Raw genomic sequence first — 18,272 nt, forward strand, 5'->3', positions numbered from 1 at the left:
CCTCCACTAGGCTTCAAAGCAGCAACAGTGGGTCTGGGTTTGGCAACTTCCTTGCCTTTCCCTTTATCACCCTGCTTGGTGGGCCTTTTGTTCTGTTTCTTTCCATTTCCGATCATCAGAATGGACTTCCCTTTTGACTTCAGATTCTGCTCGGCAGTTCTTAACATGGAGAAGTTCAGGAAGAGATTTGTCCATATCAATCATATTGAAATTTAGGACGAATTGACTGAAACTATCTGGCAACGATTGCAAGATCAAATCAGTCGCAAGTTCCTTTTCGAGGGGAAAACCTAATCTCTCAAGGTTTTCCACATACCCAATCATCTTGAGTACATGGGGACCTACAGGGGCTCCCTCAGCTAACTTGCTTTGAAAAATGGCTTTTGAAACTTCAAACCTCTCATGCCTTGCTTGCTCTTGATAGAGCATCTTCAAGTGTTCGATCATATCGAACGCTGACATGTTCTCATGTTGCTTTTGCAATTCTGAGTTCATGGTAGCCAACATGAGACAAGTAGTTTCATTGGCATCATCGACATGCTTCTTATAAGCATCTCTTTCTGCCTTAGGTGCAGAACTAGGAGGTTCCTCTTCAGGAACAGGTGTCTCCAAGACATACAGCTTTTTATCATGTTTGAGGATAATCCTCAGGTTTCGGTGCCAATCCAGAAAATTTGTCCCAGACAATTTTTCCTTGTCAAGGATTGATCGCAAGATGTTGTTAGAGGTGTTTGCTATCATGGTTATCTACATAAGGATTAAGAAAATATAAGTATCATTGACATATTTAATTAGGCCTTTAATCAAATATGCTCCCACTATTTTACTCAAAACAAATGACCCTCATCATTTGATTCAGAAAATCCCGTTGGAAGATTTTCTAGTGGGTCGAGATCCGTATTTCACTTCGTTCTAAGTCCGCGTAGGCGGATTACACAAAACTAGGTTATTTAGGTAGGAACTCCTTCCAGTTGTATCTCATACAACTCTCGAAAATTTCAGTTGGGTGAATAACTCCTTATTCCAATCCATCATATGGATTATTCCCAACTCTTGCTTCTAAACATATATATAATCTTATTATAATTTGTTTAGTTAAGTTTGACCCATTGTTTTAACAGTTGGATATTACAATTATCTCATCGCACCTTACTAATAAATAGATCATGCACCTCGCGTAGGCGAAACCTACATTATCCATTACTAGTCTTGATGAGTGTTAAAACTTGGAAAGCATAAACTTAATATTTAATTTGAGGGAATTGCAATTGTTCTGATCTCACCGACTTAATTATCATATAAATCGTCTCTCACATGCATCAACATATATTCACATGCATCAACATACATACACATGCATCAACATACATAATGAAACAGTTATGGCCCCTAGCGCAATTGTTCTCCCAAGCCAATGAGAGAACCTAAGTTAACCTAATAACGATCCAAGCTTCTCCAAGCAAGATCTTCAAGGTTGTCCTCCTTTGATATTGAATTCTTCTCTAAGCTTCTCTAAGCAAGATCTTCAAGGTTGTCCTCCTTTGATATTGAATTCCTCTCTATCTTCATAACATTGTCTTCTTTTCTTTCTTCATTACATTACAGAAGAAACTCGTTTTACATACGAGGGATTGAGATGAGAAAAGAAGTTACATTAAGAGATTAAAAGGAGAGGCACGACACGCAGGTCGTATTTAAAACCCAAAACAAAATAAAGGACAACTAAGGCCATAACTGATCACCACAAGGCAATAATAACAAACACATTATTATTATTATTAATTTTTAATTCCTTTAATTAATTAAAACCAAATTAAATTTTGGCGACCGATCACACTACCTTGTCCAAAAATTTTAATGAACAATTCATTTGAAATGGACATTGTTTTGCATCAACACAACTCTTGCGTAGTCACAAAACTGAAAACCCCAAGAATTCTGACTCTGTGAGTGTGACCGTCACAAGCATGTTACGACCGTCACAAGCTTGTTACGACCGTCACAGGCCCATGACGAACGTCACGCGGCCAAAAACAGAAACGCCTAGAATTTTGGATTTGTGAATGTGACGACCGTCACAAAGCACGTGACGACCGTCACGTCCAGCTTGTTACGCTCGTCACACGTCCATGACGACCGTCACACCCAGTTTGTTACGATCGTCACAAGTCCATGGCGATCGTGACGCGGTCAAAAACCAGCACTTTGAAACAGTCAGCAGACGTGTTCCAACAAGCCCTAAATTCACAACTCTTTGACGGCACAACCCTTGCGTCGTCACCAACCATAATGCGCCAATTTCAGACCGTCAAACACACCTCGATTGTTGATTCAGTATGATTGATCAACAGGTCATTGCTTCACCATACTAATGTCGGATTCCGAAGCAAATGACCATTGATCGCTCAAAGGAAAATAACCACTTAGTGTTTGAATGAACGAAACAGAAACAGTATATCACATATACCGTACTTTGCATTAGGATTACTTATATCATATATAAGTTGATCGGTCTCAATTGCGTAACCTATGGACGATCGATGTATCGCTGCTTCACCATACTAATGTCGGTACCGAAGCATAGTCAACATCAATCATCCAACTCGTACACTCATGATGCCAAATTTAATTACTTGTTTAATTAATTGATTCATTCTGTCTTTTAATCATATTAATACAGAAATTAAACAGCTATCCGATTCATGGTTTCGTAAGTGGCTCTGATACCACTGAAGGAGAATTGCGATCCAAAACGCAGCGGAAATTAAAATTTTCTCCTTTAGAGATCCTTACGAATGGTCATGATTAGTGATAGAATATTTACCTCTTGTGACGATCAAAACCTTTGATGCAGATCCACAGAGTGATCACGAACGTTGAACGATGACAACGTGTAACACCTCAAAATTTGCCCTCCTCTCTTGGGATTAGCTTAACATATTTGCATATCATTTTAGGTCATTAGGCATTGCATATTGCATATCATGTGGTTACATTGTGCAAGTCATCTTCCCAAGTCTTGATCAGAAGATGAAGAGATTATGCGCAAGCTAGGGTTTCGTTGGACTGGTCATTAATCATCTGAGGATGTGGAGGTCCAAATTAGGGTCTTGTTATCATCAGGAGATTGAAGCATATTCTTTGAGATTAGGGTTTTGACCACTGGTCAACCCTAATCATTTGCATTGGGCCAATCAGGGCATGATCAGGAGATGGGGTCTATGATGTATATGGGGATCATCCCATGGTTTTATTGGGATTATTAAGGCTAGGGTTTCATCCTTGGGCCATTTCATCAGAAGATTGGGGCTCAATTTGATCAGTGCATTGCCAAATTCATCTATCAGTTGAAAAAGTCAACTGTGGTCAACTGTGCTTGATTTTATGGATTTGGAGGTGGGAGAGAGTTGGATACACTTCATTCATGTTGGAACAAGTGTTATTTGACATGTCAAAGCTCAAGAATGGAGAAAATAAAGTCAGGACAAAAATTGCCAAAAATAGAAAGTGACTTGTAATGGAAGTTTCCAAAAATGGAAAGTTTTTGACCTCAAAATTACGTGTCCAAAAATGCTTCAAATGAAAATTTGTTCAACATGAAAGTTGTAGATCTTGGTCTCACCTTTCCAAAAAGTCCAAGAACTTGAAAATCCCATGTATGGTTGGCAAGTTATGGTCCATTCAATTTCAAAAATGACCCATAATCAAAGTGGCATAACTTCCACATGGAGTGTCCAAATTGAGTGATCTTTTTATGTGCAAACTCCATTTGACATGTACTTTCATGGTGCATAATTGGAATTCATCAAAAATGGTCAATGCAAAAAGTCAATTTTCAAGTGTACAGTTAAAGATCCAAGGGCAAAATGGTCCAACTTGAGAAATAATTGGAATTTTGGAATGGGAGTTTTTGCAACACCTCACATATGCCAATTAGAGATGGTTTGAACTGCCATAACATTTCCAGGTCCAATATTTGGCTAGGTCACTTTTGAACTTCACTTGAAATTACACAATTTGGCATGACATGGTGAAAATGAAAAATACAAAACCAATTGCCATGAGACAAGTTGCAACACATCACAAATGGAATTTGGAGAGTGTGTGAGCTGTCATACAGCTGTCATGGGCCCCAGGGTGAAAAGTCCATTTTGCCCTTGTTTAGTAAAATGCATTTTTGCTAAGCACATTTCATTTTGGTTAATTCATGATTAAGAGTGTGATTAAGTGGAAGTATAAGAGCCTAATCATAACTAACTTTGGATCAGAATCACAAATCACAAGAAACTCTAACAACTTTTCCCTCCAATTCTCCAAATTCATCAAGAACATTCAAGAGCAAGATTCATTGGAACTTCCTCATTTCTCCACCAATTCACGAAATTCTTGTTGCTTCATCTTCATTGGATCAAGAACTGCAACTGTTTCATCATTTCATTGGCCAAAAACTCAAGGTTCGTGACTGTTCAAAGTGTGTGCATCCATGGTGAATTGAAATTTCTTGCACTTGGATCAACATTGGATCAAGCTAAGCATTCCAATCATCTTCCTGAGCTTCGTGCTTCATCTGTTTTTGCCAGCCACGCCTTGTAACAGCAAAATTCAACACTGCCATCGATTTAAGGTGCAAGTTCGAATGTCATTATTCTTTCAATTTCTATGTGCGTTTTGAAGTGCTTTCAATGTAGAACACTATGATGTAATTAGTTTTTGATTCAGTGAACTATAGGTCGAGACATCTTGATTTTAAGATTTGATGACAAAACCTAATTCAATCGATTCGTAATATACGTGAAATTCTGGATGATTTGATGATGATATTTGTGATCTACACACTTAGACCTTTCCAATGACTATAAGCATGTTAATTTTTGTTGAGATTCGATGTTCTTGGATCTTATGAATTTCTGGAAAAAGATGGAGAAGAACGAAGGAGTTCTGGAAATTTTTGTGTGTTTGATCCGTTGAAGTGCAAGGCCAAATTCGAAATGTGTTTAGCGCCAAAATCCAACCAATCACGTGCTGACAAGGGATTAATGAAACGCCTGCGTTTTGGCATGGCTGGTGTTAATTACGGATGTGCCACTGGATCATTTTAATTAATTAAAACACTTAAATAATTATTTCAAAAATTAACAAAACTTTAAAAAATCATAAAAAATTAATTACTAATCCAAAAATAGTGAGATTTTTTTTGATAGATCCCAAATCCTCTCTAGAATTTTATAGGCATGGTACCATAAGTTGTGCTTGGAGAAATGTTGACCTGGCCTATTGATCTTTGACTTGTGTACATTTTTTGCATGTTTTGCCATTTTTAACATGAAATGCTCATACATTTAAAGAAATGATTGAAATTTTTTGTGCTCATTCTGGATATGTTGATGGTGATTTCCATGTAAAGTTTGTGATTTTTGAGTACTTGGTTGATTAGTTATGATTTTTTGAATCTAGGTGTGACAATTTGTGTCACACCTAGCTAGGTCAACTTCATGAATTTATTTGCATGACCTAGGGTTGTTGGATTGAGTTGAAATTTTGCATGAATGATCATTGATATGTCAAGATGACATGTGATTGTTTCTGGAATTTTTGGTCGAGTTTCCAATTTGATTGATATTTTTCTTCTCTGTTGGTTCATTGTGCAACTTTGTGTGACACATGTTGGTATATTGTTTGTGAAATTCTCATAAGGTATTGGATGAAGATTAAATTTGGTATGTTGATGCTAGACACATTATAGGACATCATTCTTTTGGTCCCATTCATTTCTTAATTGTTTTCACTGTTTTATGAATTATTGAAGTGAATGCTTGTGTTGATGCCTTGGTTTGGCTTGAATAATTGTGTCTGGATTTCTTGATTTTCCTTGACCTACTTCCTCTTGTCCAATTGAGCTGAAAATTGACATGCTACTTGTTGAATGTGTCCTGTTTAGGTGTGAATTATTTGAGGATTTTTGGAGTTGTTTTGGTATGCTTTTGATTGAAGTCATTCTGTTGGGACATTTGATGTTGCATTTGACCTAATTTGACATGTTTTGGTCATAAAATGATGATGGTGATTGGTATAAGCATGAGACCAATTGCATTTGCTTTTGAATTGTTTTAATTTGATTTTGGATTGGTTTCACTTGCTGTTGAGGATTTTTTATCCCTTTTGGACCCTAGGCTTGGCCTAGTGGTCTTGTTTCTCACATTTGGTTTGACTTTTCAGGTTAAAAGTGCAAAAAGGCTTAAGGAGAATGCTTCAAGTCAATTAAATTGAGATTGTTTGATGCTTGTGAACTAATTTGATTTTGTTTTGTAGGTTATGATGCTTGAGCTTGAGCTTATAGTTTGCATTTATGTGCCTTAACCTGTGTTGCTTGTACAGATTAACTGATTAACATTTGCTGTTTACTGTTGGTTTGTCTGAGTACTGATGATACTTGATTGATTTCAGGTACATTTAGTTGCTTACAGTTCCTTGAGAACTTGCTTGCTGCTGCTTGGTTGTGTAAACCAATTGAGGTAGAACTTCTATTCTCCATGTAGTCTGGAAGACCTGGCCTGTTACTTGGCCAGGCAAACTGTCTGAAGTCCTCCTTAAGAGGCGATGTTTGTGCTTGTTTACTTTTTGTGCCAAGCAGGTAAAGACCTTGATTAAGGCAATTGGTGGATCATAGAGATATGCAATCTATCTCCCACTATTCTGTTGAGTCGTCCCTCTGCTCACACCACTGTGTAGATGCATTGGGACACAAACCCAAGATCTTGTACTTTGTACAGTCGAGTCAGAGTCTTTGAGCGTAGAAGGGTTCCATCTTTCTGAACCCACGCTCCTTTGTCTGAAGCTCTCCCTGGACAGGGATAAGAGCTGTGAAGTCTAATCTTCACTCACCTTTCATCTGGCTTCACCTTAGCCCCTCAATGGCAAGGTTAAGAGCTCATTCTACCCTTGTACAGATGACTTGCTTCGGCAGTCAAACCCATTGTTTGAGCCCACTTGACTGGATATAGTGTGTGCTTGGTGAATATTTGCTTGAAATGCTGGTTTTGTTTTGTTGATGCTTGCATGCTTGCTTTCTTCCTGGATAGGGTTAGCTTGCTGTTGTGCAAGTAGGTAGAAACCATAACATAGGGCAGTGATGCATGATAACACTAGGCTCGAGTACAGCTCCTTGGTAGTGTGTCTTCCCTTTGTTTCTGGTTAGGAGATAGTTTCTCCCCTGTTAAGGGGAACTACGTCGCCCTGATCCTCATACCAGATGAGGTACGTAGGCAGGAGACCGTGCGAGGTCTCTCAGGGCACTTTTTTTTCTTTTTGGTGTGTGTTTGTTTGACAGTTGCTAGGCTCGAGTTCCCGACTCCTTAGTAACTTGTTGTCTGTTTGTTCCTCTTGTGTGTCAGGATATGGATGTAAGCCCAGCGATTGGCTGTCCGTATCCTGATTGTGTTTGTTTGGTTCGGAAGCTGACGTAATTCCATCGAGTGGTTGTCGGGTTCCCTGTTTGTCTGAGTTTGTTTGTGTTGTTTGGCGTGCGTGAGCCGAACTACAGTAGCTCTGATTCTCGTTCCAGACGAGATATGTAGGCATAGGATGCGATGTCCTAGCGAGCTCCCTTCCTCTTAACCCCACCTGTGTTGTCTTCGGTGTGTGTGTGTGATGTGTTTGTTTAGCAACCTTTTTTTTCTTTTAGAGCGTGGATCCCGTCGAGTACGACGGACGTGAGGGGTGCTAATACCTTCCCCTCGCGTAACCGACTCCCTTACCCTTTCTCTTTGGTCGCGAGACCATGCTTTTTCCAGGTTTCTCTAAGCGTTTCCTTTCCCTCTTTTGGGATAAATAACGCGCAGTGGCGGCTCTGTTTGTTTTTGTTTTAGCCCGCCGGTTGTTTTTTCGCAGATGCGACAGCTGGCGACTCTGTTGGGGACCTATCTATGATGTTGACCTGTGCTGGTCCATCTTCCCTAAGCGAGTCCTTCCTAGCGTTCTAAGATAGTTTAGGTTGCTTGTGATGTTGTATTTATTGCATTTATTATTCTAACCAGTGTATATATTTGCATAAATATTTGCATGCATCATACTATCATGTTGCTATCCTCTGTGCAGGTGGTTCCTCTGTTTTGGGGTGGGTGTTCTGAGTGGGGCTAAAACCCAGGCCCGAGTATACACCTAGGATTAGTGTGGTCTCATGTTGCCTCTTTCATGTTAAGTCAATATGTGCCTGGCAGCATGATGTACCACAAGCCGGACGAGGTTCATTTGATAGTGCTTGCCTCTGTGGGTATTCCACTTTGGTTGAGTTACTTCATCTGAACTGTTGACTCTGGTGACCGATCATTTCCCGGATCTTTGGTTTAGATGATCTCAGGAGAGCTACAATGGCACACCCGAAAGGGCAAACCCATTGAGTATCTCTGCCCGATTGTCGAGACTATTATCCGCCTTAGGATGACCTGATTAGAATATACCTGTGAGGGGAGGGTGATTCTTTCAGATGCATGTTCAGGTGGTGACTCAGATGGTGATTTTTTGTTCCGTGGATCAGAGTCCTATTTATAAGTCGGATTTATGGTCATTTATTGCCGAGACGCCGGAGTGCTGTCCGATTTATCTATCGGTGGGGATCCGTTTATTTCAGGATTCCCTGGGCCGATTCAGAGGTTGTGGTTATTTGTTCAGTGGATCTCTGATGATGATGATGATGTATCTTGTAGTTCCATTTATTTCGGAATCCCTTGAGTTGGAATTGTGGGTACATTTTCCCTCAGATGGTTATGATCAGTTCAGAGACCAGGTTTCAGTGCAAATGATCAGATGGCTTGGAGGATGGCAACGCATTGCATTCATTCATCAATATCATTACATCTTGCATTAATTGCATCTAACACATGTTTATCCATATGCAGGGACATTTTTGATCAAGAGCCTGGTTGAGAGACTTCCTGTTCAGATATGAGGACCGGTCTGAAAGACAACATTGCCTACAGTTTCTTCGATCCTGAGATTGGTGTGCTGAAGGATATGATAGCATTGATTACTCCCGACCATGTGGGGATGTTCAGAGAGGCATACGGTGGTATTCTGAAGATGGTTTTTAGACTCACTGACAGCGACAGGAGTGCCATTCATACTTTTCTCCAGTTCTATGACCCTGGGCTGAGATGTTTTGTTTTTCCAGATTATCTGTTGGGACCTCTGATGGAGGACTATGCTAGCATTCTGGGTATGCAGATCCGTGATCAGATTCCTTTCCATGTCACTAGGGCGGAGCCAGATGTCCTTGGGATTTCACGTGCTCTTTATTTGAGTCCGGAAATGGTCAAGGAAGGATTGAAGGAAAAGGGGAAGTTACCTGGTTTTCATTTGAGTTTCTTGGAAGCTAATGCCAAGGAACATGCTGCGATGGGTAATTGGAAGACGGTTTGTGCTTTGATTGCTGTGAGCATTTATGGGATTATTCTGTTTCCTAATCAGAAGAACTTTGTGGACCATAATGCTATCAGGTTGTTCCTGCAGAGAAACCCTATTCCTACTCTGATCGGAGATGTTTACTACTCGGTTCATAACAGGAACGAGAAGCGGCGTGGGGGTTTGATCAGGTGCTGTGCTCAGTTACTCTTCAGGTGGTTTATGGGGTATTTGCCTTCCAGAGGTGCTTTTGCTCATCTTGATCCTTCTGTCAAGTGGTCCTTCAGGTTGATGGGTTTGCGGGCTGATGATATAGCATGGACTCATAATGGTCTGGCTGGACGGGATTTTATATACAGTTGCGGGAGTTTACCCAATGTGCCTCTTGTGGGAGTTCAGGGTTGCATCAATTACAACCCGACGCTTCTTAGGAGACAGATGGGGTTTGCTGTAGAGGGCCCTCCTCTCGGGCGGGAGATTCAGGAGTCCTTTTACTTCCCGATTGATGGCAATCAGGCCAAGCTGAGGCAAGTATTGGATGAGTGGCATGATATTCAGAGGAAGGGCAAAGTTCCTTATGGCAAAGTCAATTGTCGGTATTTTCCTCTATTTGATGATTGGTTGCGGAAGAGAATTGAGATTACACATCTGCCATTTCCTGGAGGCGATCTTGGGTGTCCTATGATTGAGGGTCCAAGTTCTTCTGTCAGTATGAAAGAATTCCTCGGGATGAAGAGAGCCAGAGATCAGTTGCTTGCGGAGAAAGCGGAGTTGGAGATGATTGTTGCTCGGGTTCAGATAGCCAACCAGGAGATCAAAGCGAAGATGGAAGATCAAGACAAGTGACATGCCCTAGAGGCGAAGCGTTTTGAGATAGACACTGCCTATTATGGGAAAGTTAACCAAGCCCTAGCGTCATCTACCAGAGAGCACGACATCACTAAGGAGAAGCTAGCCAGAGCTGCAAAGGTTATTGAGGATCAGAAGAGGAGGCAGATTCTCGTGAAGGATCAGAGAGACGACAGAGTCAGAATTCTCATTGCTGAGTGGGAAGCTAAGCTGAAGGTTAAGGAAGCGGAGAAAGCGAAGATTGTCGTCGAGAGAGATCACTGTATAGCCGAGAGGGATCATTACATTGCTGAGCGAGATCACTACTTCAGGCAGATGAAGATTCATCAGAAAGAAGTGGGGAGATTGCAGCAGGAGAACACCGAGCTCAGGTTCGCCGTCGAGTTCGCGAAGATGGAAGATGAGATAGGGCCATCTGTGGGACCCTCATCCAGCTAGATCTTTCATTTGTGTTGGATTACCGTCAGGCTTGTTGACGGAATTCGTTTGCTTGTATTTCTTTCTCGATTCTGGAGATTTGTATCTGATTTGATGTATGACTATGGCACTTTTTGTGCATTTTGTTATGTGATGGTTGATTTTCATTCAGTGATCAATCTTCAAGCTTTATTTGCTTTACCGTATGCACTCACACAAGCACACACATGGTTGGGGGTATCTTGCTAAATCATATATCTCCGATCTGCACGATAAAATCAAATGCTGGATAACAAAATATTGATGCCGGATTATTAATTGTCTCGATGATGCCAGGATCGAGAGAAAAAGTGTTCCTCATGTGGATAAACACTGCATTCATGCATTGATCATAATAACCTGTGTTTTATTTTGCAGGTATATGTTACTAACGTGCTTGATTGATACAGGAATCATTGCTCGTGCTCGCAGAACGGTACCTTTGCACTCAACCCGACCGCACAGATACTTCACAAGGCGCAACACTCCCAGGCTGATGGATCTTCCAAATACAGATATCCTCGAGCTGAAGGACAAAATGAACGAGCTGATCAACATCATGCAAGGATTTGCAGTTGGTCAGAAGGCGTTGGCTGACAAGGTCGAGAAGCTCGAGCGGGCTTCTGCAGCAAATAGTGGTGTAAACCTGGATGGTGTCTCCAACCAGGGGCTGGGGTCTCGTGACGGCGGTAAGAGGACAACTATTGGTGTGGTAAATAATGCTGCTGGTTTTGGTGGTGCCGGTGGTCAGCCTGGGCCGGGTCAGAATCTGAAGGATGGTCTGTTGCCTCCGTTTTACGGGTTTGATGAGGACAGAGAGGAAGACAGAGAGGCTGATCAGTTCTCTATGCATAATGAACCGTTTGTTCCTTATAGTGCTCCGCCTCAGAACAAGGAGATTCAGCTGCTGGCTGAAAAGATTAAAGTGTTGGAAAGTTATGCCACTCCTGGGGTGGTGAATATGTCTAATATGGGGCTTGTCGAGGGGATTGTGATCCCGCAGAAGTTTAAAGCGCCCACTTTTGACCGATACAATGGAAGTTCTTGTCCTGAGACGCACTTGCAAGCTTTTGTCCGCAAGATCTCGGCGTACACCATGGATCAGAAGCTGTGGATGTACTTCTTCCAGGACAGCATGTCCGGAGGCTCCTTGGAATGGTACACCAAGCTAAAGTCCTCAGAAATTAAGAACTGGCAGGATCTTGGGGACGCGTTCTTCAAGCAGTATCAGTTCAACGCTGACATGGCTCCGAGTCGTACCCAGCTGCAGGGTATGTCTCAGAAAAATAATGAAGGATTCAAGGAGTATGCCCAACGGTGGAGAGAGTTGGCTGCCAGAGTGCAACCTCCTCTTGTTGACAGGGAAATGTCTGATTTGTTCATGGGAACCCTGCAGGGGGCGTTTGCTGAAAGAATGGTTGGTTGTCCGGTGACCAACTTTTCTGATATTGTTGTGGCAGGGGAAAGAATTGAGAGCTGGCTGAAGCTCGGGAAAATTCAGGGTGCTGCTTCTTCTTCGTCGTCTGGGTCGAAGAAGCCGTTTGGTAATGGTGGCCAGAGGAAAAAAGAGGGCGATACTAGCGCTGTGTATGCTCAACGATGACCCAGTAGGGATTGTTACTTCCAGCACACCGCTGCGGTAACTATTCCTGCTGAACAACAACCGCAACAACAACCTCAACAACAGCAGAGACAACCCTTCCAGCAGAGGCCTCAGAGGGCTGGGTACCAAGTCAGGGGTAAAGCAGTGGACAGGCAGTTTGATAGGCCTCCGGTGACCTATTCTTTCCTGTTCAAGAAATTGACAGATTTGGGGCTTGTGCAGACAAGGACTCTGGCACCTTTGAGACCTGATCAAAGGCCAGCCAGCTATGATGAAAATGCAAAGTGTGAGTTCCACTCAGGAGCGCCCGGACATAACATTGAGAACTGTAAAGCTTTTAAGCACACAGTTCAAGACCTGGTGGATTCGAAAGCAATCAACTTCGCGCCATCTCCCAACGTCAACGCTAATCCCATGCCCGCGCATGGTCAGAGGGGGGTGAATGCCATTTCTGGAGAGAACAGGATCGGGCTGTTGTCTGTTGATCAGTTGAAGACTCCGTTGGCTGAGGTCAAGGGTCTGTTGTTGAAGAATGGGGTTTATCCGGGCTGTGGCCATAAGTGTGCTGAGTGCATCGTCTCTGTTAATGGGTGTGAGCTTCTGAGGAAGGATGTCCAGGGTCTGATGGACAATGGGGATATTATTATTGAGAAGAAGGCTGGTAAGGGAAAAGGGGAAGTCTCCACCATAACTATATACTTTGATCCGGTGGATTTGTCTAACCTTGCTGAAGCGGCTCCAGTTACCATCACCGTACCTGGACCGATTCCATACGACAAAGATGATGCCGTGCCTTGGCATTATGGTGGGGAGGTATATTGCAATGGGGAGAAAGTGGAGGACCAGACTGCAAGTGAAACCACTATTTCAAAGGTGGATAATGCCGGTACCAGCGGTTTCACTCGCAGTGGCAGATTATTTGCTCCGGAGGCCCTGAGGGGAGGAGAGGGAGAAAAAGAGAAAAAAGAAAAGGCCGAGGCTTTAGCCAGGGCAAAAGGAAAAGCTGTGGTGAATAGTGGTACTCCTGATGTGACACCGGCGCCTGCGGGGTCGGATGAAAAACTTGATGATGATGCTGAGGAATTTTTACGAATTATCAAGAAGTCAGAGTACAAATTGGTGGACCATTTGCAGCAGACTCCGTCCAAGATATCCATTCTGTCATTGCTGCTGAGCTCAGAGGGGCATAGGGAGGCTTTATTGAAAATCTTGAAGAAAGCCTATGTTCCTCAGGAGATTACAATAAATCAATTGGAAACTGTGGTGTCCAATGTTCATGCCAGCCATGGGCTGGGTTTCACTGATATGGACTTGACGGTGGATGGAAGGAATCACAACCGGGCGCTACACATTGCTATGGAATGTAAAGGAGCCGTGCTTTCGCATGTGCTGGTTGATACCGGCTCCTCTTTAAATGTGTTGCCAAAGAAGGCTCTGGCGAAGCTTAACTGTGATGGGTTGATTCTCACTCCGACTGATTTGATTGTGAGAGCATTCGATGGGTCAAAGCGGGCCGTGTTTGGAGAGGTAGAGCTGCCTGTGAAGATAGGCCCAGAGGTGTTCAAGTCGACTTTTTACGTCATGGATATTCAGCCGGCATACAGTTGCTTGTTGGGTAGGCCATGGATCCATGCTGCGGGAGCAGTTACCTCGACTTTGCACCAGAAGCTAAAGTATATCTGGGAGGGCCAAGTCGTCACTGTGTGCGGAGAGGAGGACATCTTTGCCAGCCACCTGTCCTCGTTTAAATATGTGGAGATGGATGGCGAGATCTGGGAGACGCCCAGTCAGGCATTCGAAACCATCAAGGTGGAGAATGCTCTTTTTGCCAAGGGGGAAGAGAAACCGTCCATATCTTCGTACAAACAGGCCACTGAGGTGGTGAAGAGTGGAGAGGCTCCTGGTTGGGGTAGAATGATGGATGTCCCTGCTAAGAAAGACCGCTTCGGAGTGGGGTACCAGCCGGGCCGAGGCTCAGGACAGGGCAGAGGACGTCGTACGTCAGTCACATTCACAAGTGCCGGAATGCTGGATCCGGATCACATCTGCATGATGAGTGAGGATGCTGATAGCGACTGTGACATGGACCGGTGGATAAAGTCGTGCGCACCAGGGATGGGAATCCAGAACTGGAAGGCTGAAAAGATCATCCGGGTCACTCTGCTGGAAGAGTAATATTTTTCTTGTTTTAGTCTTATATGCATGAAAGCCATACGTGTTGCCCGACACGTAATGGTCCATTGTAAGGGCCACCTCATGTTCATAAATTTGCAAATTTGCATCATTAATAAAAGGATGTTTTTTCAATTAAAAGCGGTGTTCCCTGTTTTTCATTTATTTTTGCAGTTTAAAAATAAAGATAAAATAAAAATGGCAATGCTTTCATTTTTCTTTTTCGATTTGACTCGTACCGGTTCTAAAGCAATGCATGAATCAACATTCATGCAGATGCGATTCTTCTCCGGATCTCATTGATAACAATCCTGTTACACCCTCATATGACTTCGACAATCCGATCTATCTTGCTGAGGAAGAAGACGAAGAAGATTGTGAATTGCCGGAGGAATTAGCCAGGTTGTTGAAACAAGAGGAGAAGGTGATTCAGCCGCATGAAGAGCCGATTGAAGTGGTGAATCTGGGTACCAACGAGGTCAAGAAAGAAGTGAAAATCGGGGCTGCTTTGGAGGAAAGTGTAAAGAGCAGATTGGTAGTATTGTTGAAAGAGTATGCCGACATCTTCGCCTGGTCTTATCAAGATATGCCAGGGTTGGATACCGATATTGTTGTGCACAAGCTACCGTTGAGATCAGATTGTCCTCCAGTGAAGCAGAAATTGCGTAGAACACGACCTGACATGGCGATGAAAATCAAAGAGGAAGTGCAGAAGCAGTGGGATGCTGGTTTCCTTGCTGTTACTAATTATCCGCCATGGGTTGCGAACATTGTGTCAGTCCCGAAGAAAGATGGGAAGGTGAGAATGTGTGTGAACTACCGAGATCTGAATAGGGCTAGTCCGAAGGATGATTTTCCATTACCTCACATTGACGTGTTGGTAGATAATACAGCTCAGTTCTCGGTGTTTTCCTTCATGGATGGCTTTTCTGGCTATAATCAAATCAAAATGTCGCCAGATGATATGGAGAAGACAACGTTCATTACACCGTGGGGCACCTTTTGTTACAAGGTGATGCCATTTGGTCTCAAGAACGCCGGTGCTACTTATCAGAGGGCCATGGTGACTTTGTTTCATGATATGATTCATCATGAAATTGAATGCTATGTTGATGACATGATAGCAAAGTCCCAAACGGAAGAGGGGCATTTGGTAGATTTGGCCAAGTTGTTCGACCAGCTGAGACAATTCAGACTGAGGTTGAATCCGAACAAGTGCACGTTCGGAGTGCAGTCCGGTAAGGTGTTGGGGTTCATTGGAAAAAAGGAATCGAGGTTGGTCCTGCTTAAAAAAAAAAAAAAAAAAAAACAAGAAGTGCCTGAACCGAGAACAAAGAAGAGGTTCGTGGTTTCTTAGAAAGATTGAACTACATGTCATGGTTCACATGTTATCTAACAGCCACGGGTGAACTCGTATTCAGATGTTGAAAAAAAAGATCAAACGGTCAGGTGAAATAATGATTGCCAAGGGGCATTGAAAAATAAAAGAATATTTGCAAGAGCCTCCGATTCTGATGCCTCCTGTGGAGGGAAGACCGTTAATTCTGTACCTGACGGTCCTCGAGGGGTCTATGGGGTGTGTATTGGGGCAGCATGACGAGTCTGGTCGAAAAGAGCATGCCATATACTACCTTAGCAAAAAGTTTACCGACTGTGAAACAAGATATTCACTGCTCGAGAAAACTTGATGTACTTTGGCATAGGCTGCTCGCCGACTGAGACAGTATATGCTGATTCATACCACTTTGTGGATTTCGAGATGGATCTGATCAGGTAGATTTCTGAAAGAGCCAGCAATGACCGGACGGGTTGCGAAAGGGCCAATGATTTTGATTGAATATGATATTCAGTATACCTCTCAGAAAGCAATCAAGGGGAGTGTATTGTCTGATTACATCGCCCAGCAACTCGTGGAGGATGATCAACCGATGAAGTTTGAGTTCCCTGATGAGGACATCTTGAGGTGCTCTAATCGAAAGATTGAGAGTGACCGATCCCGGAGGAGGGGCCTGACCCTGAATCCGAACGGATTCTGATGTTTGATGGGGAGGTTAAGGTGAATGAGCTTTTGTTTCCCGGATAACGTTTGAATACACCGATGGTGTGATTGAGTAGGAAGCTTGTATCCTGGGTATCGATCTCCGGTGCGTACATCTACTGGGGCAACTCCTTTCTCGTTGGTATATGGAATGGAGGCTGTATTACCTATTGAGGTTCAGATTCCCTCTTTAAGAGTCCTGATGGACGTAAAGTTGCAAGAGGCTGAATGGGTAAGGACTCGGTATGAAGAGTTGAGCCTGATAGAAGAAAAGAGGCTAGCGGCCATCTGTCATGGGCAGTTGTACCAGCAAAGGATGAAGCGTGCTTTTGACAGAAAGGTACGACCTCGGGTATCACGTGGGTGATATGGTGCTGAAAAGGATCCTTCCTCCTCAAAACGATCGAAGGGGCAAATGGACACCTAATTATGAAGGTCCATTCGTGGTCAAGAAGGTTTTCTCTGGTGGAGCCTTGTTGTTAACGACCATGGATGGCGAGGATTTTCCATCCCCTGTGAATGCGGACGCAGTTAAAAAATACTTCGTATAAGAGACCCGCTGGACGAAAAGAACAAAATAGTTCAGGCAAAAATGGGCATCCCGGCGAACCAAAAAACAGAAAGAAAAGGTTCGGGCAAAAATTAGGGATAAAGTGGAAAAAATGTACACCCGGCAAGTCGAAAACCTGGAAAGGCGACTTGGGCAAAAATGGGTATCCCGGTGGACTGAAAACCCGAAAGGGCGGTCCAGGCAAAGGAGGGATTGAAACGAACAACTGCGTCCAGCATGATCGTTTGCGCTTTGGTTAAAGCATCATGGATAATACCCGGTAGGGATCGATCAGAAGCGTCTTGTTCAGAAGGCAGAAGTACGGAGAGTCTGAGGATATATGGGGTGTAACCGAGTTGGAACTCGATGAGATCACGGGTTTCACATTGCCATTAGGATAGATTTTTCCTTTTGCGCAATTACCTCTTTTCAGGAATTGCTTCCTTTGTATTGCTCATTTGAGCCACACACTTTTCCAATCAATAAAATGCATATTCAGTCAAATAATTTTGTTTTTGTTTTTCATTACCCCTTTGATTGCAAAAACATCCGATTATTTTGATAAAGAATCTTGCATTTTAAGATATACAGGTCCCTTCCGATGCATGTTTATAAGATTGAAAGCTTGAAATTTTATTTGGAAGGTTGGGTGACCTAAGTGTTGAAATCTTGACACGCCAGGGGCACGATTTTAGCTAACGGTCTGTTTTGCAGGAATTGTTAGATATTTTCACTCACTCGCAGGTTGTGATGTGGAAGCTTTGTAACGAATCCCCAGAGAGTTCGCTCAGGAACGAATGAAGGAAAGGATGACGAAGAGACGTTGAGACGTACGACGATCCCTGAATGATATCAAGAAGACTCTTCAAAATCGGAAGATTGGAAAGTCTGTAGAAATTCCCCACGGGGTCCAGTCAGGGACGAGGAACGATGGAGACGACGTCGGGCGTCCGACGACCTTTGGAATTAACCAAGAAGACTCTTCAAAGTCGGAAAATTGAAAAGTATGTATAAATCCCAGGAGTACGCTTTTCGTCGAGCGCGGCGCGACCTTGGAATACAAGATGATGGAGCAGAAAAGGTCCAGACGAGTCTGGGAATTCTCAAAAGTGGAAAGCTGATACGAGATTGGGAGGTGGATACCATGGTTCGACGAGTCGACGGGTGTTCTATACCAACTTTTCTCATTTCCCCAGCGAGATCCCCAA

The sequence above is a fragment of the Lathyrus oleraceus genome, chromosome 1 (genome assembly GCF_024323335.1).
Source record: "Lathyrus oleraceus cultivar Zhongwan6 chromosome 1, CAAS_Psat_ZW6_1.0, whole genome shotgun sequence".
Classification (NCBI taxonomy): domain Eukaryota; kingdom Viridiplantae; phylum Streptophyta; class Magnoliopsida; order Fabales; family Fabaceae; genus Lathyrus; species Lathyrus oleraceus.